This window comes from Nansenia antarctica (assembly GCF_963989245.1).
Source record: "Nansenia antarctica genome assembly, chromosome: 8".
NCBI lineage: Eukaryota > Metazoa > Chordata > Actinopteri > Argentiniformes > Microstomatidae > Nansenia > Nansenia antarctica.
Window position 1 is genome coordinate 46481594 of NC_137678.1, and position 14085 is coordinate 46495678.

General features: G+C 42.4%; 1 pseudogene across 1 annotated transcript in view; it reads left to right on the forward strand.

The window, feature by feature from the left end:
* Positions 1-14085, forward strand: part of LOC308163699 (exportin-1-like) — a 240826-nt pseudogene that overhangs the window by 185819 nt on the left and 40922 nt on the right. The gene's annotated exons all lie outside the window — the stretch shown is intronic.

The window sequence follows — 14085 nt, forward strand, 5'->3', positions numbered from 1 at the left end:
AGGTTATTGATGTGGGTTTGGAAGGAGAGTGAACTATCAAGCCAGATACCTAGATATTTGTATGTGTTGACAAATTCTAGTACTGACCCATCCAGTGAGGTGATTTTTGGGGGACAGGAGGCTTGGGGTAGGGTCCGATTAAAGATCATGCATTTAGTTTTATCTGTGTTTAGGAGAAGATGGAGGTTGGAGAAGGCATATTGGATGCTATTAAAGCTGTGTTGGAGATCGGTCAGGGCGGTGTTCAGAGAGGGGCCAGACGTGTAAAGAATGGTGTCGTCAGCGTACAGATGGATGTAAGAGTTTCCAGCCACGTGAGCAATGTTATTTATAAAAATATTAAATAGTGTTGGACCCAGAATGGAGCCCTGGGGGACACCCATGGACAGGGACATTGGGTCAGACAGCAGGCCTTCAGCTCTCACAGACTGCACACGACCAGAGAAGTAGTTGTTAAACCATGCCAGTCATTCCTCTGCGAGTCCAACATCCTTGAGTCTGTCAAGCAGGATGCAGTGGTCCACGGAGTCAAAGGCCTTAGCCAGGTCAATAAATACAGCTACACAGTAGTGCTTGGAGTCAAAGGCGCATATGATGTCGTTTAGCACTTTAAGTGTTGCAGAGACACAACCGTAGCCAGATCTAAAGCCGGATTGCGTAGTGCTGAAGATACTATAGGACTCCAGATGGTGGGTGAGCTGATTGTTGACCAGTTTCTCTAAGACTTTGGAGAGGCAGGGTAGGATGGATATAGGCCTGTAACAGTTTAGGTCTAACTTGTCACCTCCCTTGAAGAGTGGGATGACAGCAGCAGATTTCCAGTCCATGGGGAATTCTGAGGTTTGCAGGGAGAGGTTGAACAGACAGGTGATGGGGGCTGAGACAATGTGAGCTGCTAATTTCAGATAGAAAGGGTCCAGATCATCCAGCCCAGCTGATTTATAAGGGTCCAGTTTAAGCAACTCCCTAAGCACCTCACTCTCCTCTACTGGCTGGAAGGAGAAGCACGGAGTGCTTGGGGGGGGACCAGTGCTAGGGGTTGAGGCAGCAGTTGCAAAAGCATGACCAGCCCTAACAAAGTGCTTGTTAAAACAGTCCACCATGGAGGCTTTATCTGAGATGACAATGTCCTCAGATTTGATTGCCGTGGGTAGTTGAGAGGATGTGTTTTTATTTTCCATGGTTTTGACAGTCTTCCAAAACTGTTTGGGGTCGGATCCGCATGTCGAGAATTGAGTTAACTAGAACACTACTTTACATTGTTACCTAGTTAACTAGAACACTACTTTACATTGTTACCTAGTTAACTAGAACACTACTTTACATTGTTACCTAGTTAACTAGAACACTACTTTACATTGTTACCTAGTTAACTACAACACTACTTTACATTGTTACCTAGTTAACTAGAACACTACTTTACATTGTTACCTAGTTAACTACAACACTACTTTACATTGTTACCTAGTTAATTACAACACTACTTTACATTGTTACCTAGTTAACTAGAACACTACTTTACATTGTTACCTAGTTAACTAGAACACTACTTTACATTGTTACCTAGTTAACTAGAACACTACTTTACCTTGTTACCTAGTTAACTAGAACACTACTTTACATTGTTACCTAGTTAACTAGAACACCACTTTACATTGTTACCTAGTTAACTAGAACACTACTTTACATTGTTACCTAGTTAACTAGAACAGTACTTTACATTGTTACCTAGTTAACTACAACACTACTTTACATTGTTACCTAGTTAACTAGAACACCACTTTACATTGTTACCTAGTTAACTACAACACTACTTTACATTGTTACCTAGTTAACTAGAACACTACTTTACATTGTTACCTAGTTAACTAGAACACTACTTTACATTGTTACCTAGTTAACTAGAACACTACTTTACATTGTTACCTAGTTAACTACAACACTACTTTACATTGTTACCTAGTTAACTAGAACACTACTTTACATTGTTACCTAGTTAACTAGAACACTACTTTACATTGTTACCTAGTTAACTAGAACACTACTTTACATTGTTACCTAGTTAACTAGAACACTACTTTACATTGTTACCTAGTTAACTAGAACACTACTTTACATTGTTACCTAGTTAACTACAACACTACTTTACATTGTTACCTAGTTAACTAGAACACTACTTTACATTGTTACCTAGTTAACTAGAACACTACTTTACATTGTTACCTAGTTAACTACAACACTACTTTACATTGTTACCTAGTTAACTAGAACACAACTTTACATTGTTACCTAGTAAACTAGAACACTACTTTACATTGTTACCTAGTTAACTACAACACTACTTTACATTGTTACCTAGTTAACTAGAACACCACTTTACATTGTTACCTAGTTAACTAGAACACTACTTTACATTGTTACCTAGTTAACTAGAACACTACTTTACATTGTTACCTAGTTAACTAGAACACTACTTTACATTGTTACCTAGTTAACTAGAACACTACTTTACCTTGTTACCTAGTTAACTAGAACACCACTTTACATTGTTACCTAGTTAACTACAACACTCCTTTACATTGTTACCTAGTTAACTAGAACACCACTTAACATTGTTACCTAGTTAACTACAACACTACGTTACATTGTTACCTAGTTAACTACAACACTACTTTACATTGTTACCTAGTTAACTACAACATTACTTTACATTGTTACCTAGTTAACTAGAACACTACTTTACATTGTTACCTAGTTAACTAGAACACTACTTTAGATTGTTACCTAGTTAACTACAACACTACTTTACATTGTTACCTAGTTAACTAGAACACTACTTTACCTTGTTACCTAGTTAACTAGAACACCACTTTACATTGTTACCTAGTTAACTAGAACACTACTTTACATTGTTACCTAGGTAACTACAACACTACTTTACATTGTTACCTAGTTAACTAGAACACCACTTTACATTGTTACCTAGTTAACTAGAACACCACTTTACATTGTTACCTAGTTAACTACAACACTACTTTACATTGTTACCTAGTTAACTAGAACACCACTTTACATTGTTACCTAGTTAACTACAACACTACTTTACATTGTTACCTAGTTAACTACAACACTACTTTACATTGTTACCTAGTTAACTACAACACTACTTTACATTGTTACCTAGTTAACTAGAACACTACTTTACATTGTTACCTAGTTAACTACAACACTACTTTACATTGTTACCTAGTTAACTACAACACTACTTTACATTGTTACCTAGTTAACTACAACACTACTTTACATTGTTACCTAGTTAACTACAACACTACTTTACATTGTTACCTAGTTAACTACAACACTACTTTACATTGTTACCTAGTTAACTACAACACTACTTTACATTGTTACCTAGTTAACTAGAACACTACTTTACATTGTTACCTAGTTAACTAGAACACTACTTTACCTTGTTACCTAGTTAACTAGAACACTACTTTACATTGTTACCTAGTTAACTAGAACACTACTTTACATTGTTACCTAGTTAACTAGAACACCACTTTACATTGTTACCTAGTTAACTAGAACACTACTTTACATTGTTACCTAGTTAACTAGAACACTACTTTACATTGTTACCTAGTTAACTAGAACACTACTTTACATTGTTACCTAGTTAACTAGAACACTACTTTACATTGTTACCTAGTTAACTAGAACACTACTTTACCTTGTTACCTAGTTAACTAGACCACTACTTTACATTGTTACCTAGTTAACTACAACACTACTTTACATTGTTACCTAGTTAACTAGAACACTACTTTACATTGTTACCTAGATAACTAGAACACTACTTTACATTGTTACCTAGTTAACTAGAACACTACTTTACATTGTTACCTAGTTAACTAGAACACTACTTTACATTGTTACCTAGTTAACTAGAACACTACTTTACCTTGTTACCTAGTTAACTAGAACACTACTTTACATTGTTACCTAGTTAACTAGAACACTACTTTACATTGTTACCTAGTTAACTAGAACACCACTTTACATTGTTACCTAGTTAACTAGAACACTACTTTACATTGTTACCTAGTTAACTAGAACACCACTTTACATTGTTACCTAGTTAACTAGAACACTACTTTACATTGTTACCTAGTTAACTAGAACACTACTTTACATTGTTACCTAGTTAACTAGAACACTACTTTACATTGTTACCTAGTTAACTAGAACACTACTTTACCTTGTTACCTAGTTAACTAGAACACCACTTTACATTGTTACCTAGTTAACTACAACACTCCTTTACATTGTTACCTAGTTAACTAGAACACCACTTTACATTGTTACCTAGTTAACTACAACACTACTTTACATTGTTACCTAGTTAACTACAACACTACTTTACATTGTTACCTAGTTAACTACAACACTACTTTACATTGTTACCTAGTTAACTAGAACACTACTTTACATTGTTACCTAGTTAACTAGAACACTACTTTACATTGTTACCTAGTTAACTAGAACACTACTTTACCTTGTTACCTAGTTAACTAGAACACCACTTTACATTGTTACCTAGTTAACTAGAACACTACTTTACATTGTTACCTAGTTAACTAGAACACTACTTTACATTGTTACCTAGTTAACTACAACACTACTTTACATTGTTACCTAGTTAACTAGAACACCACTTTACATTGTTACCTAGTTAACTACAACACTACTTTATATTGTTACCTAGTTAACTACAACACTACTTTACATTGTTACCTAGTTAACTACAACACTACTTTACATTGTTACCTAGTTAACTAGAACACCACTTTACATTGTTACCTAGTTAACTACAACACTACTTTACATTGTTACCTAGTTAACTAGAACACTACTTTACATTGTTACCTAGTTAACTAGAACACTACTTTACATTGTTACCTAGTTAACTAGAACACTACTTTACCTTGTTACCTAGTTTACTAGAACACCACTTTACATTGTTACCTAGTTAACTACAACACTCCTTTACATTGTTACCTAGTTAACTAGAACACCACTTTACATTGTTACCTAGTTAACTACAACACTACTTTACATTGTTACCTAGTTAACTACAACACTACTTTACATTGTTACCTAGTTAACTAGAACACTACTTTACATTGTTACCTAGTTAACTAGAACACCACTTTACATTGTTACCTAGTTAACTACAACACTCCTTTACATTGTTACCTAGTTAACTAGAAAACCACTTTACATTGTTACCTAGTTAACTACAACACTACTTTACATTGTTACCTAGTTAACTACAACACTACTTTACATTGTTACCTAGTTAACTAGAACACTACTTTACATTGTTACCTAGTTAACTAGAACACTACTTTACATTGTTACCTAGTTAACTAGAACACCACTTTACATTGTTACCTAGTTAACTAGAACACTACTTTACATTGTTACCTAGTTAACTAGAACACTACTTTACATTGTTACCTAGTTAACTAGAACACTACTTTACCTTGTTACTTAGTTAACTAGAACACTACTTTACATTGTTACCTAGTTAACTAGAACACTACTTTACATTGTTACCTAGTTAACTAGAACACTACTTTACATTGTTACCTAGTTAACTAGAACACTACTTTACATTGTTACCTAGTTAACTAGAACACTACTTTACATTGTTACCTAGTTAACTAGAACACTACTTTACATTGTTACCTAGTTAACTAGAACACTACTTTACATTGTTACCTAGTTAACTACAACACTACTTTACATTGTTACCTAGTTAACTAGAACACTACTTTACATTGTTACCTAGTTAACTAGAACACTACTTTACATTGTTACCTAGTTAACTACAACACTACTTTACATTGTTACCTAGTTAACTAGAACACTACTTTACATTGTTACCTAGTTAACTAGAACACTACTTTACATTGTTACCTAGTTAACTACAACACTACTTTACATTGTTACCTAGTTAACTAGAACACCACTTTACATTGTTACCTAGTTAACTAGAACACTACTTTACATTGTTACCTAGTTAACTAGAACACTACTTTACATTGTTACCTAGGTAACTACAACACTACTTTACATTGTTACCTAGTTAACTAGAACACCACTTTACATTGTTACCTAGTTAACTACAACACTACTTTACATTGTTACCTAGTTAACTAGAACACCACTTTACATTGTTACCTAGTTAACTAGAACACTACGTTACATTGTTACCTAGTTAACTACAACACTACTTTACATTGTTACCTAGTTAACTAGAACACTACTTTACATTGTTACCTAGTTAACTAGAACACTACTTTACATTGTTACCTAGTTAACTAGAACACTACTTTAGATTGTTACCTAGTTAACTAGAACACTACTTTGCATTGTTACCTAGTTAACTAGAACACTACTTTACCTTGTTACCTAGTTAACTAGAACACCACTTTACATTGTTACCTAGTTAACTAGAACACTACTTTACATTTTTACCTAGGTAACTACAACACTACTTTACATTGTTACCTAGTTAACTAGAACACCACTTTACATTGTTACCTAGTTAACTACAACACTACTTTACATTGTTACCTAGTTAACTAGAACACCACTTTACATTGTTACCTAGTTAACTACAACACTACTTTACATTGTTACCTAGTTAACTACAACACTACTTTACATTGTTACCTAGTTAACTACAACACTCCTTTACATTGTTACCTAGTTAACTAGAACACCACTTTACATTGTTACCTAGTTAACTACAACACTACTTTACATTGTTACCTAGTTAACTAGAACACTACTTTACATTGTTACCTAGTTAACTAGAACACTACTTTACATTGTTACCTAGTTAACTACAACACTACTTTACATTGTTACCTAGTTAACTAGAACACTACTTTACATTGTTACCTAGTTAACTAGAACACTACTTTACATTGTTACCTAGTTAACTAGAACACTACTTTACATTGTTAGCAGGCTCACAAAACAAGCTGTGTTAGTTGACTAGCGATGTGTACATTTTTCGAAAGAAAAGTCAAAGCATTAGAACGTGTCACATTTTTCAACAATCAATTACTTAAATTAGCCTTTGATTATGTTCGGGCCCGCCATCTAGTGGCTCAAATGTTTTTGGGCCTGAGGCCAAACTTAGTTGCCGACCCCTGCTCTAGAGTGTTTAACTATACAGCAGACATGATAAACACACACGTGTGTGGCTTGTGTGTGTGTGTGTGTGTGTGTGTGTGGCGTGTGTGTGTGTGTGTGGTGTGTGTGTGTGGTGTGTGTGTGTGTGGCGTGTGTGAGTGACTTAACTGTTGTGTTATTTCAGGGCACTACTAAACTACTGGAGCTGGTCCGTAACCATATCATTGCATCGACCAAGGTAGGTGGGTGAGTGTGTATGGGTCAGGATATGCTTGTGTGTCTGAAAGAAAATCTCTATATTTGTAAAAGACAAATCAATCAATCAATTCATCAATCAAGTCAGTCACAAAAAAAAACCTTACTGACATTGTGGATTGTCTTTCATATTTCTGGTGTTTTGGTTGCTAAGTGACACTCGTCCTCTCTCTTTTTGAAGCTGGAGGTGTATTACGCTGTGTCAAGCCCGCGCATAGTGACCATGGCCAATCAGGTCCTCTCCTTCAACGTGACAGAAACTGTAAGTCATCTAACCTCACCACACTGGGAGATGCCCCAGTCCTCTGGTGATATACAGTAGCTGTGTCTGACTGTCTGTCTGTCTGTCTGTCTGACTGACTGACTGTCTGTCTGTCTACCCCACACAGGGCCAGATCCTGGTCAATGGGATTGCCGTGCTCGAGGCCGAAGTGGAGGCCAAGAACGGACGTCTCTATTCGCTGGACGGAGTTCTGACCCCGCCCTCCATCGAGCCCATTCTGCCCCACAGGTGTGATGTCTCCCAGCCGAGCGTTTACAAGGTGAGCCTGAGAGACAGACAGGTCTTCTCTGAGACACAGACAGGCCTTCTATGACAGACAGATAGGCCTTAATAATAATAATAATAATTCATTGTATTTATATAACGCTTTTCCGGGGCTCAAAGACACTCGCCTTGTGGCAGTCTGAGAGACAGACAGGCCTTCTCTGAGAGACAGACAGGCCTTGTGTGAATCTGAGAGACAGACAGGCCTTGTGTGAGTCTGAGAGACAGACAGGCCTTGTGCGAGTCTGAGAGACAGACAGGCCTTCTCTGAGAGACAGACAGGCCTTGTGCGAGTCTGAGAGACAGACAGGCCTCGTGTGAGTCTGAGAGACAGACAGGCCTTGTGTGAGTCTGAGAGACAGACAGGCCTTGTGTGAGTCTGAGAGAAAGACAGGCCTTCTCTGAGAGACAGACAGGCCTTGTGCGAGTCTGAGAGACAGACAGGCCTCGTGTGAGTCTGAGAGACAGACAGGCCTTGTGTGAGTCTGAGAGACAGACAGGCCTTCTCTGAGAGATAGACAGGCCTTCTCTGAGAGATAGACAGTCCTTGTGAGAGTCAGACAGACAGGCCTTATGTGAATCTGAGAGACAGACAGGCCTCGTGTCAGGCTGTCGTCGTTTGCCAGGTCATCGCTGTGTCGTCTTCGTCTTGTATCGTTTAGTATTGTGTGTGTTTTGCGTGGGACCCCAGGAAGGTAACAGCTAACGGGCTAATCCACATAAAGACAAACACAAACGGCCGCTCCTCTCTCCCCTCTCTCTCTCCCCTCTCTCTCTCCCCTCTCCCCTCCCACCCCAGGGTCCGTGTGGCAGCTGTCTGAAAAAGTCCTACTGTCCAGCCGGAGTGAATGAATGAACGAATGAATGAATGATGAATGAATGAATGAATGGTCTTTATTGTCATTGCTATAGTACAGGTACCAAACAACGAAATTTAGGAGGGGTGGCTCCCCTGGTGCTAGGAAAGAAAAAGGGAAGGAGCTGGTTTACATAAATAAAGGCTATGTACACTATCCACTATACTATACTGTAAAGATAGACGACTAGGGTTGTCATATTGCACATAGTGTTATTGCACATTCATTTGAAGTGTCGCCGTTTGCAGGCTAGAAATGTACATATTTGTGCCTCAGCACTACACCTGATTTTTTTCAGTCCAGCAGCTGCCATCAATCCGTCCAGACTGTCCAGGGCCCAGAACCTAGGTCTTTGCTGTGTTCAGGGCCTGGATGGCCCTGGGGTAGAAGCTGTGCTTCAGTCTGTTTGTCCTTGCGGCCATGGTCCTGTACCGCCTTTTCGAGGGCAGCCGGGTAAAGTGTTCGTACCCAGGGTGGGTTGGGTCTCTGGAGATCTTGGAGGCCTTCCTGAGACAGCGTGTGTTGTACAGCTCTTCCAGAGAGGGGAGGGGGGCGCCGGTGATCTTCTGGGCTGTTCTCACGACTCTCTGTAGCGCATTTCTCTCCGCGGTTGTGCAGCTGGAGAACCAGTTGCAGATGCCGAAGGTGAGGATGCTCTCCACTGCGCCGCGGTAGAAGGTCACCAGTATCTCCTGCTTGCTGTGTTCCTTCCTGAGGACTCTCAGGATGTAGAGCCGCTGTTGTGCCTTCTTGATGGTGGCTGTTGTGTTGTCCTTCCAGGACAGGTCATTCTGTATGTGCACCCCCAGGAATCGGAGGGTTGAGACTCTCTCCACGCTCTCTCCGTCGATGAGCAGGGGCTGGATCTCGGACTTTTTCCTCCTGAAGTCCACGATGATTCCTGGGTCTTTGACTTGTTCAGCAGCAGGTTGTTAACCTTGCACAGCTTGCTCAGTTGCTCTACCTCATCCCTGTACGCCGCCTCGTCCCCCCCCGAGATGCAGCCCACCACGGTGGTGTCGTCTGCAAACTTTACGATGGAGTTGCTGGGGTGGACGGGGGTGAAGTCGTAGGTGTAGAGGTTGTAGAGGATGGGGCTTAGCACGCAGCCCTGGGGGGACCCAGTGCTGAGTCTGAGGGCTGTGGAGGTGTGGGGGCCCACCCGCACCCTCTGGGGGCGGTCGGTCAGGAAGTCCTTGATCCATGCACATATGGAGTGTGATAGTCCCAGGTCTAGTAGTTTGGTCACTAGCCTGTCTGGAAGGATGGTGTTGAAGGCGGAGCTGAAGTCCACAAAGAGCAGTCTCGCGTAGCTGTTTCCCCTCTCCAGGTGGGATAGAGTGGCGTGGAGAGTCGTCGCGATGGCGTCCTCTGTGGACCTGTGGGCTCTGTAGGCGAACTGGTATGGATCCAGGTTGGGCGGGAGGCGTGTGAGTATGTGGGCCCGGACTAGTTTCTCGAAGCACTTCATGATGATTGGTGTGAGTGCCACCAGGCGGTAGTCGTTTAGGCAGCTCACCGTGCTTTTCTTCGGGACTGGGATGATAGTTGAGGTTTTCAGGCAGGGTGGGATGGTGGCCTGGGACAGGGACTGGTTGAAGATGTTGGTGAAAACCCCGGCCAGCTGGTCGGCGCAGTCCCTCAGCACCCGTCCCAGGACGCCATCCGGCCCCGAGGCTTTCCTGGGGTCCACCGCCTTCAGCACGCGTCTCACTTCATGCTCTGTGAGGGTGAGGCTGCTGAGAGCTGGAGAGAGTGGTGTTTGTGTTGTGGTTACCTCCGTTCGCCCCTCGTCGAACCGGGCGTAGAAGGAGTTCAGTTTTTCCGCCAGCAGGGGGTCGTCCTCTGCGGCTGTGAGCCTGTTGGCTCTGAAGTTTGTCATGTGCTGAACCCCCTGCCACATCCGCCTGGAGTCGTTGCTCAGGAAGCATTCCTCAATCTTCTCTCTGTGGTCTGCCTTGGCCTCTTTGATGCCGCGCTTTAGGTTAGCCCTGGTGGTGCTGTACAGCGGTGTGCCCTTCCCTGCGAAGAAGGCGTTGTCCCTCTCGTTGATCAGTTTTTGGACCTTCCCAGTCATCCATGGCTTCGTGTTGGGGTAGACCTGGACCCGTTTGTCCACGGTGACTGAGTTGGTGCAGTTCACTATGTGGTTCAGAACCGACGACGTGAACTGTTCCAGGTCCTCATGCTCATATTCCTGCCATGAGGTGTCATTTAGGCAGATCTGCAGTGGAGCGGACCCTTCTGAATGAATGAATGAATGAATGGACTTTATTGTCATTGCTACAGTACAGGTACCAAACAACGAAATTTAGGAGGGGTGGCTCCCCTGGTGTTAGGAAAGGGGAAAAAAAACACTTTTAGAAAAAGAAAAAATCACAAGAAGGTAAGGAGCTGGTTTACATAAATAAAGGCTATGTACACAATCCACTGTACTATACTGCACAGATAGTCAACTAGGGTTGTCATATTGCACAATAGTATTTTTTCACGTTATTTAAAGTGTCACAGTTTGCAGGCTTGAAATGTACATGTTTGTGCCTCAGCACTACACCTGATTTTTTCAGTCCAGCAGCTGCCATACAATCCGTCCAGACTGTCCAGGGCCCAGAACTTAGGTCTTTGCTGTGTTCAGGGCCTGGACGGCCCTGTGGTAGAAGCAGTTCTTCAGTCTGTTTGTCTTAGCGGCCAGGGTCCTGAACCTCCTTTTCGAGGGCAGCCTGGTAAAGTGTACGTGCCCAGGGTGGGTCGGGTCCCTGGAGATCTTTGAGGCCTTCCTGAGACAGCGTGTGTTGTACAGCTCTTCCAGAGAGGGGAGGGGGGCGCCGGTGATCTTCTGTGCTGTTCTCACTACTCTCTGTAGCGCATTTCTCTCCGCTGTTGTGCAGCTGGAGAACCAGTTGCAGATGCCGTAGGTGAGGATGCTCTCCACTGCGCCGCGGTAGAAGGCCACCAGTATCTCCTGCTTGTTGTGTTCCTTCCTGAGGCATCTCAGGGTGTATAGCCGCTGTTGTGCCCTCTTGATGGTGCCTTTTGTGTTGTCCTTCCAGGTCAGGTCATCCCGCATGTGATGTCCCAGGAATCGGAGGGTTGAGACTCTCTCCACGCTCTCTCCGTCGATGAGCAGGGGCTGGATCTCGGACTTTTTCCTCCTGAAGTCTACGATGAATTCCTGGGTCTTTGACTTGTTCAGCAGCAGGTTGTTAACCTTGCACAGCTTGCTCAGTTGCTCTACCTCATCCCTGTACGCCGCCTCGTCCCCCCACCGAGATACATCCCACCACGGTGGTGTCGTCTGCAAACTTTCTGGCCAGGTTCTGACAGTTCTGACAGTCTTAGTGGTGATGGGAGTACTTTTCCTCATGGTAGTGTATGCTGGGATCAGGAGGATTGACACATGGTCAGACATGCCTAGATGAGCTAGCGGTCTAGCCTTGTAAGCACGTTTGATGTTGGTATATACCTTATCCAGTGTTTTTTCTCCTCTTGTTGCACATTTAACTTGCTGATAGAACTTGGGTAGTACTGCCTTCAGGTCGACATGATTGAAGTCTCCTGCTATAATGTGAACTGCCTGTGGGTCTACGCTTTGTTGACCACTGATGACGTCATATAGCCGCGCCAATGCTAAGCTACCGTCTGCATTCGGTGCAATGTAAACGCTTGTAATATACACTGCATTGAATTCCCTCGGTAGGTAAGTGGGTCGGCATTTAACAGTCAAGTATTCCAGGTTTGGGGAACTGTGGCTACTTACAGTTTTCGTGTTTAAGCACCAGCTATCCTTCGTAGATATAATGATCCCACCTCCGCGAGTCTTACCGCTAAGCAGTGTGCGGTCCTTACGGTGTAGAGTGCGGCCTTCCAGGCTAATCGCGGAGTCCAGGATAGTGTCATTTAGCCAGGTTTCAGTGAGAATAATCACACAGCTATCTCCCACGATGTTATTTTTGGCAACCTGTAGTCTCAATTCATCCATCTTATTAGTCAGGGACCTGACGTTGGATAGGAATATACTCGGCAAAGCTGGCTTGTCCGGGCTACGTCTCAGCCTGGCTAGCAGGCCTCCCCTGCAGCCCCGTCGTTGCTTGCGGTCCTTACGCCGACGTTTGCGCTTTAGTGTTGGGAGAGCGTAGTATTGTTCACCCGGCGACCGAGCAATGTCGAATGGGATTCCCTGCTGTTCCAAGAATTCCGTTGTTACAGTCCTCTCATTTTGCGCACCAACTTCTAGTAAGTCTAGTCTGCTGTAGGTACTATAGGTCTTAAAGAATTCGCTTCTTCGAGCGCCAGCCTTTATCCTGTTGGCCACAGGTTTACTCATCTGCCGGACTCCCAGATAGAGCAGCTTGGCTATGGGGAAGGCACCGACAACCATCTTGGCGGAACTAGCTCTTACTGTAGCATTCCAGCCGGACTTAGTATAGACGGTGACTCCTTATTAATAACTGATGGTCAATGATGCAGTTTAACCTTTTATTTACACGCACCAAAAGCACCATAGACACACCATTAAGCTGTCTTTGTGGGACTTGTAGTGACGGATGAAATTCGACGTTGTGGTGGTCGTATCACTATTTTTTGTTCTGCAGACCTTGCACACTGCTGTTCTTTTCTTTCTACTATCATCCACAACATAGTCTTTGAATCCAAATTTAACATTTCTTGGTGTAGCTCCCAGCCTCCCTCCTTCGTTGATAGTTTCGTCCGTTGGTCTCCCTCTAGAGCGTGTGGAGCCGTCTCCACCCTTTACCTACTGTGGGATGGACTGCTTTGGCCCCTTTTACACCAAACAGGGACGAAGTGTACGCAAAAGATATGGCCTTCTCTTCACCTGCTTTTCCTCCAGAGCCATTCATATTGAAATGCTGGAGGACATGTCAACAGATACCTTTATAAATGGACTGTGCTGCTTCATTGCCATACGTGGTGCAGTACGTCAGATCAAATCTGACCAAGGAACCAACTTCCTGGGAGCCAAAAACGAACTGAAGGAAGCTCTTAAGGAAGTTGATAGTGACAGACTGGCTACCTTTCTCTCGGAGAATGGTTAGGCAGCCGATTAGGTGTAACGGGACGTTTTGATTGATTGATTGAAAACTTTATTAGAAGATTTGCAGAAGTAGGTACATGAAAGTACATATTACATACAAGGTCAACTAACAGGATAAAAACCCAAGAAAGCCACTGGCTTATTTCAATTGGGGTCCTTGA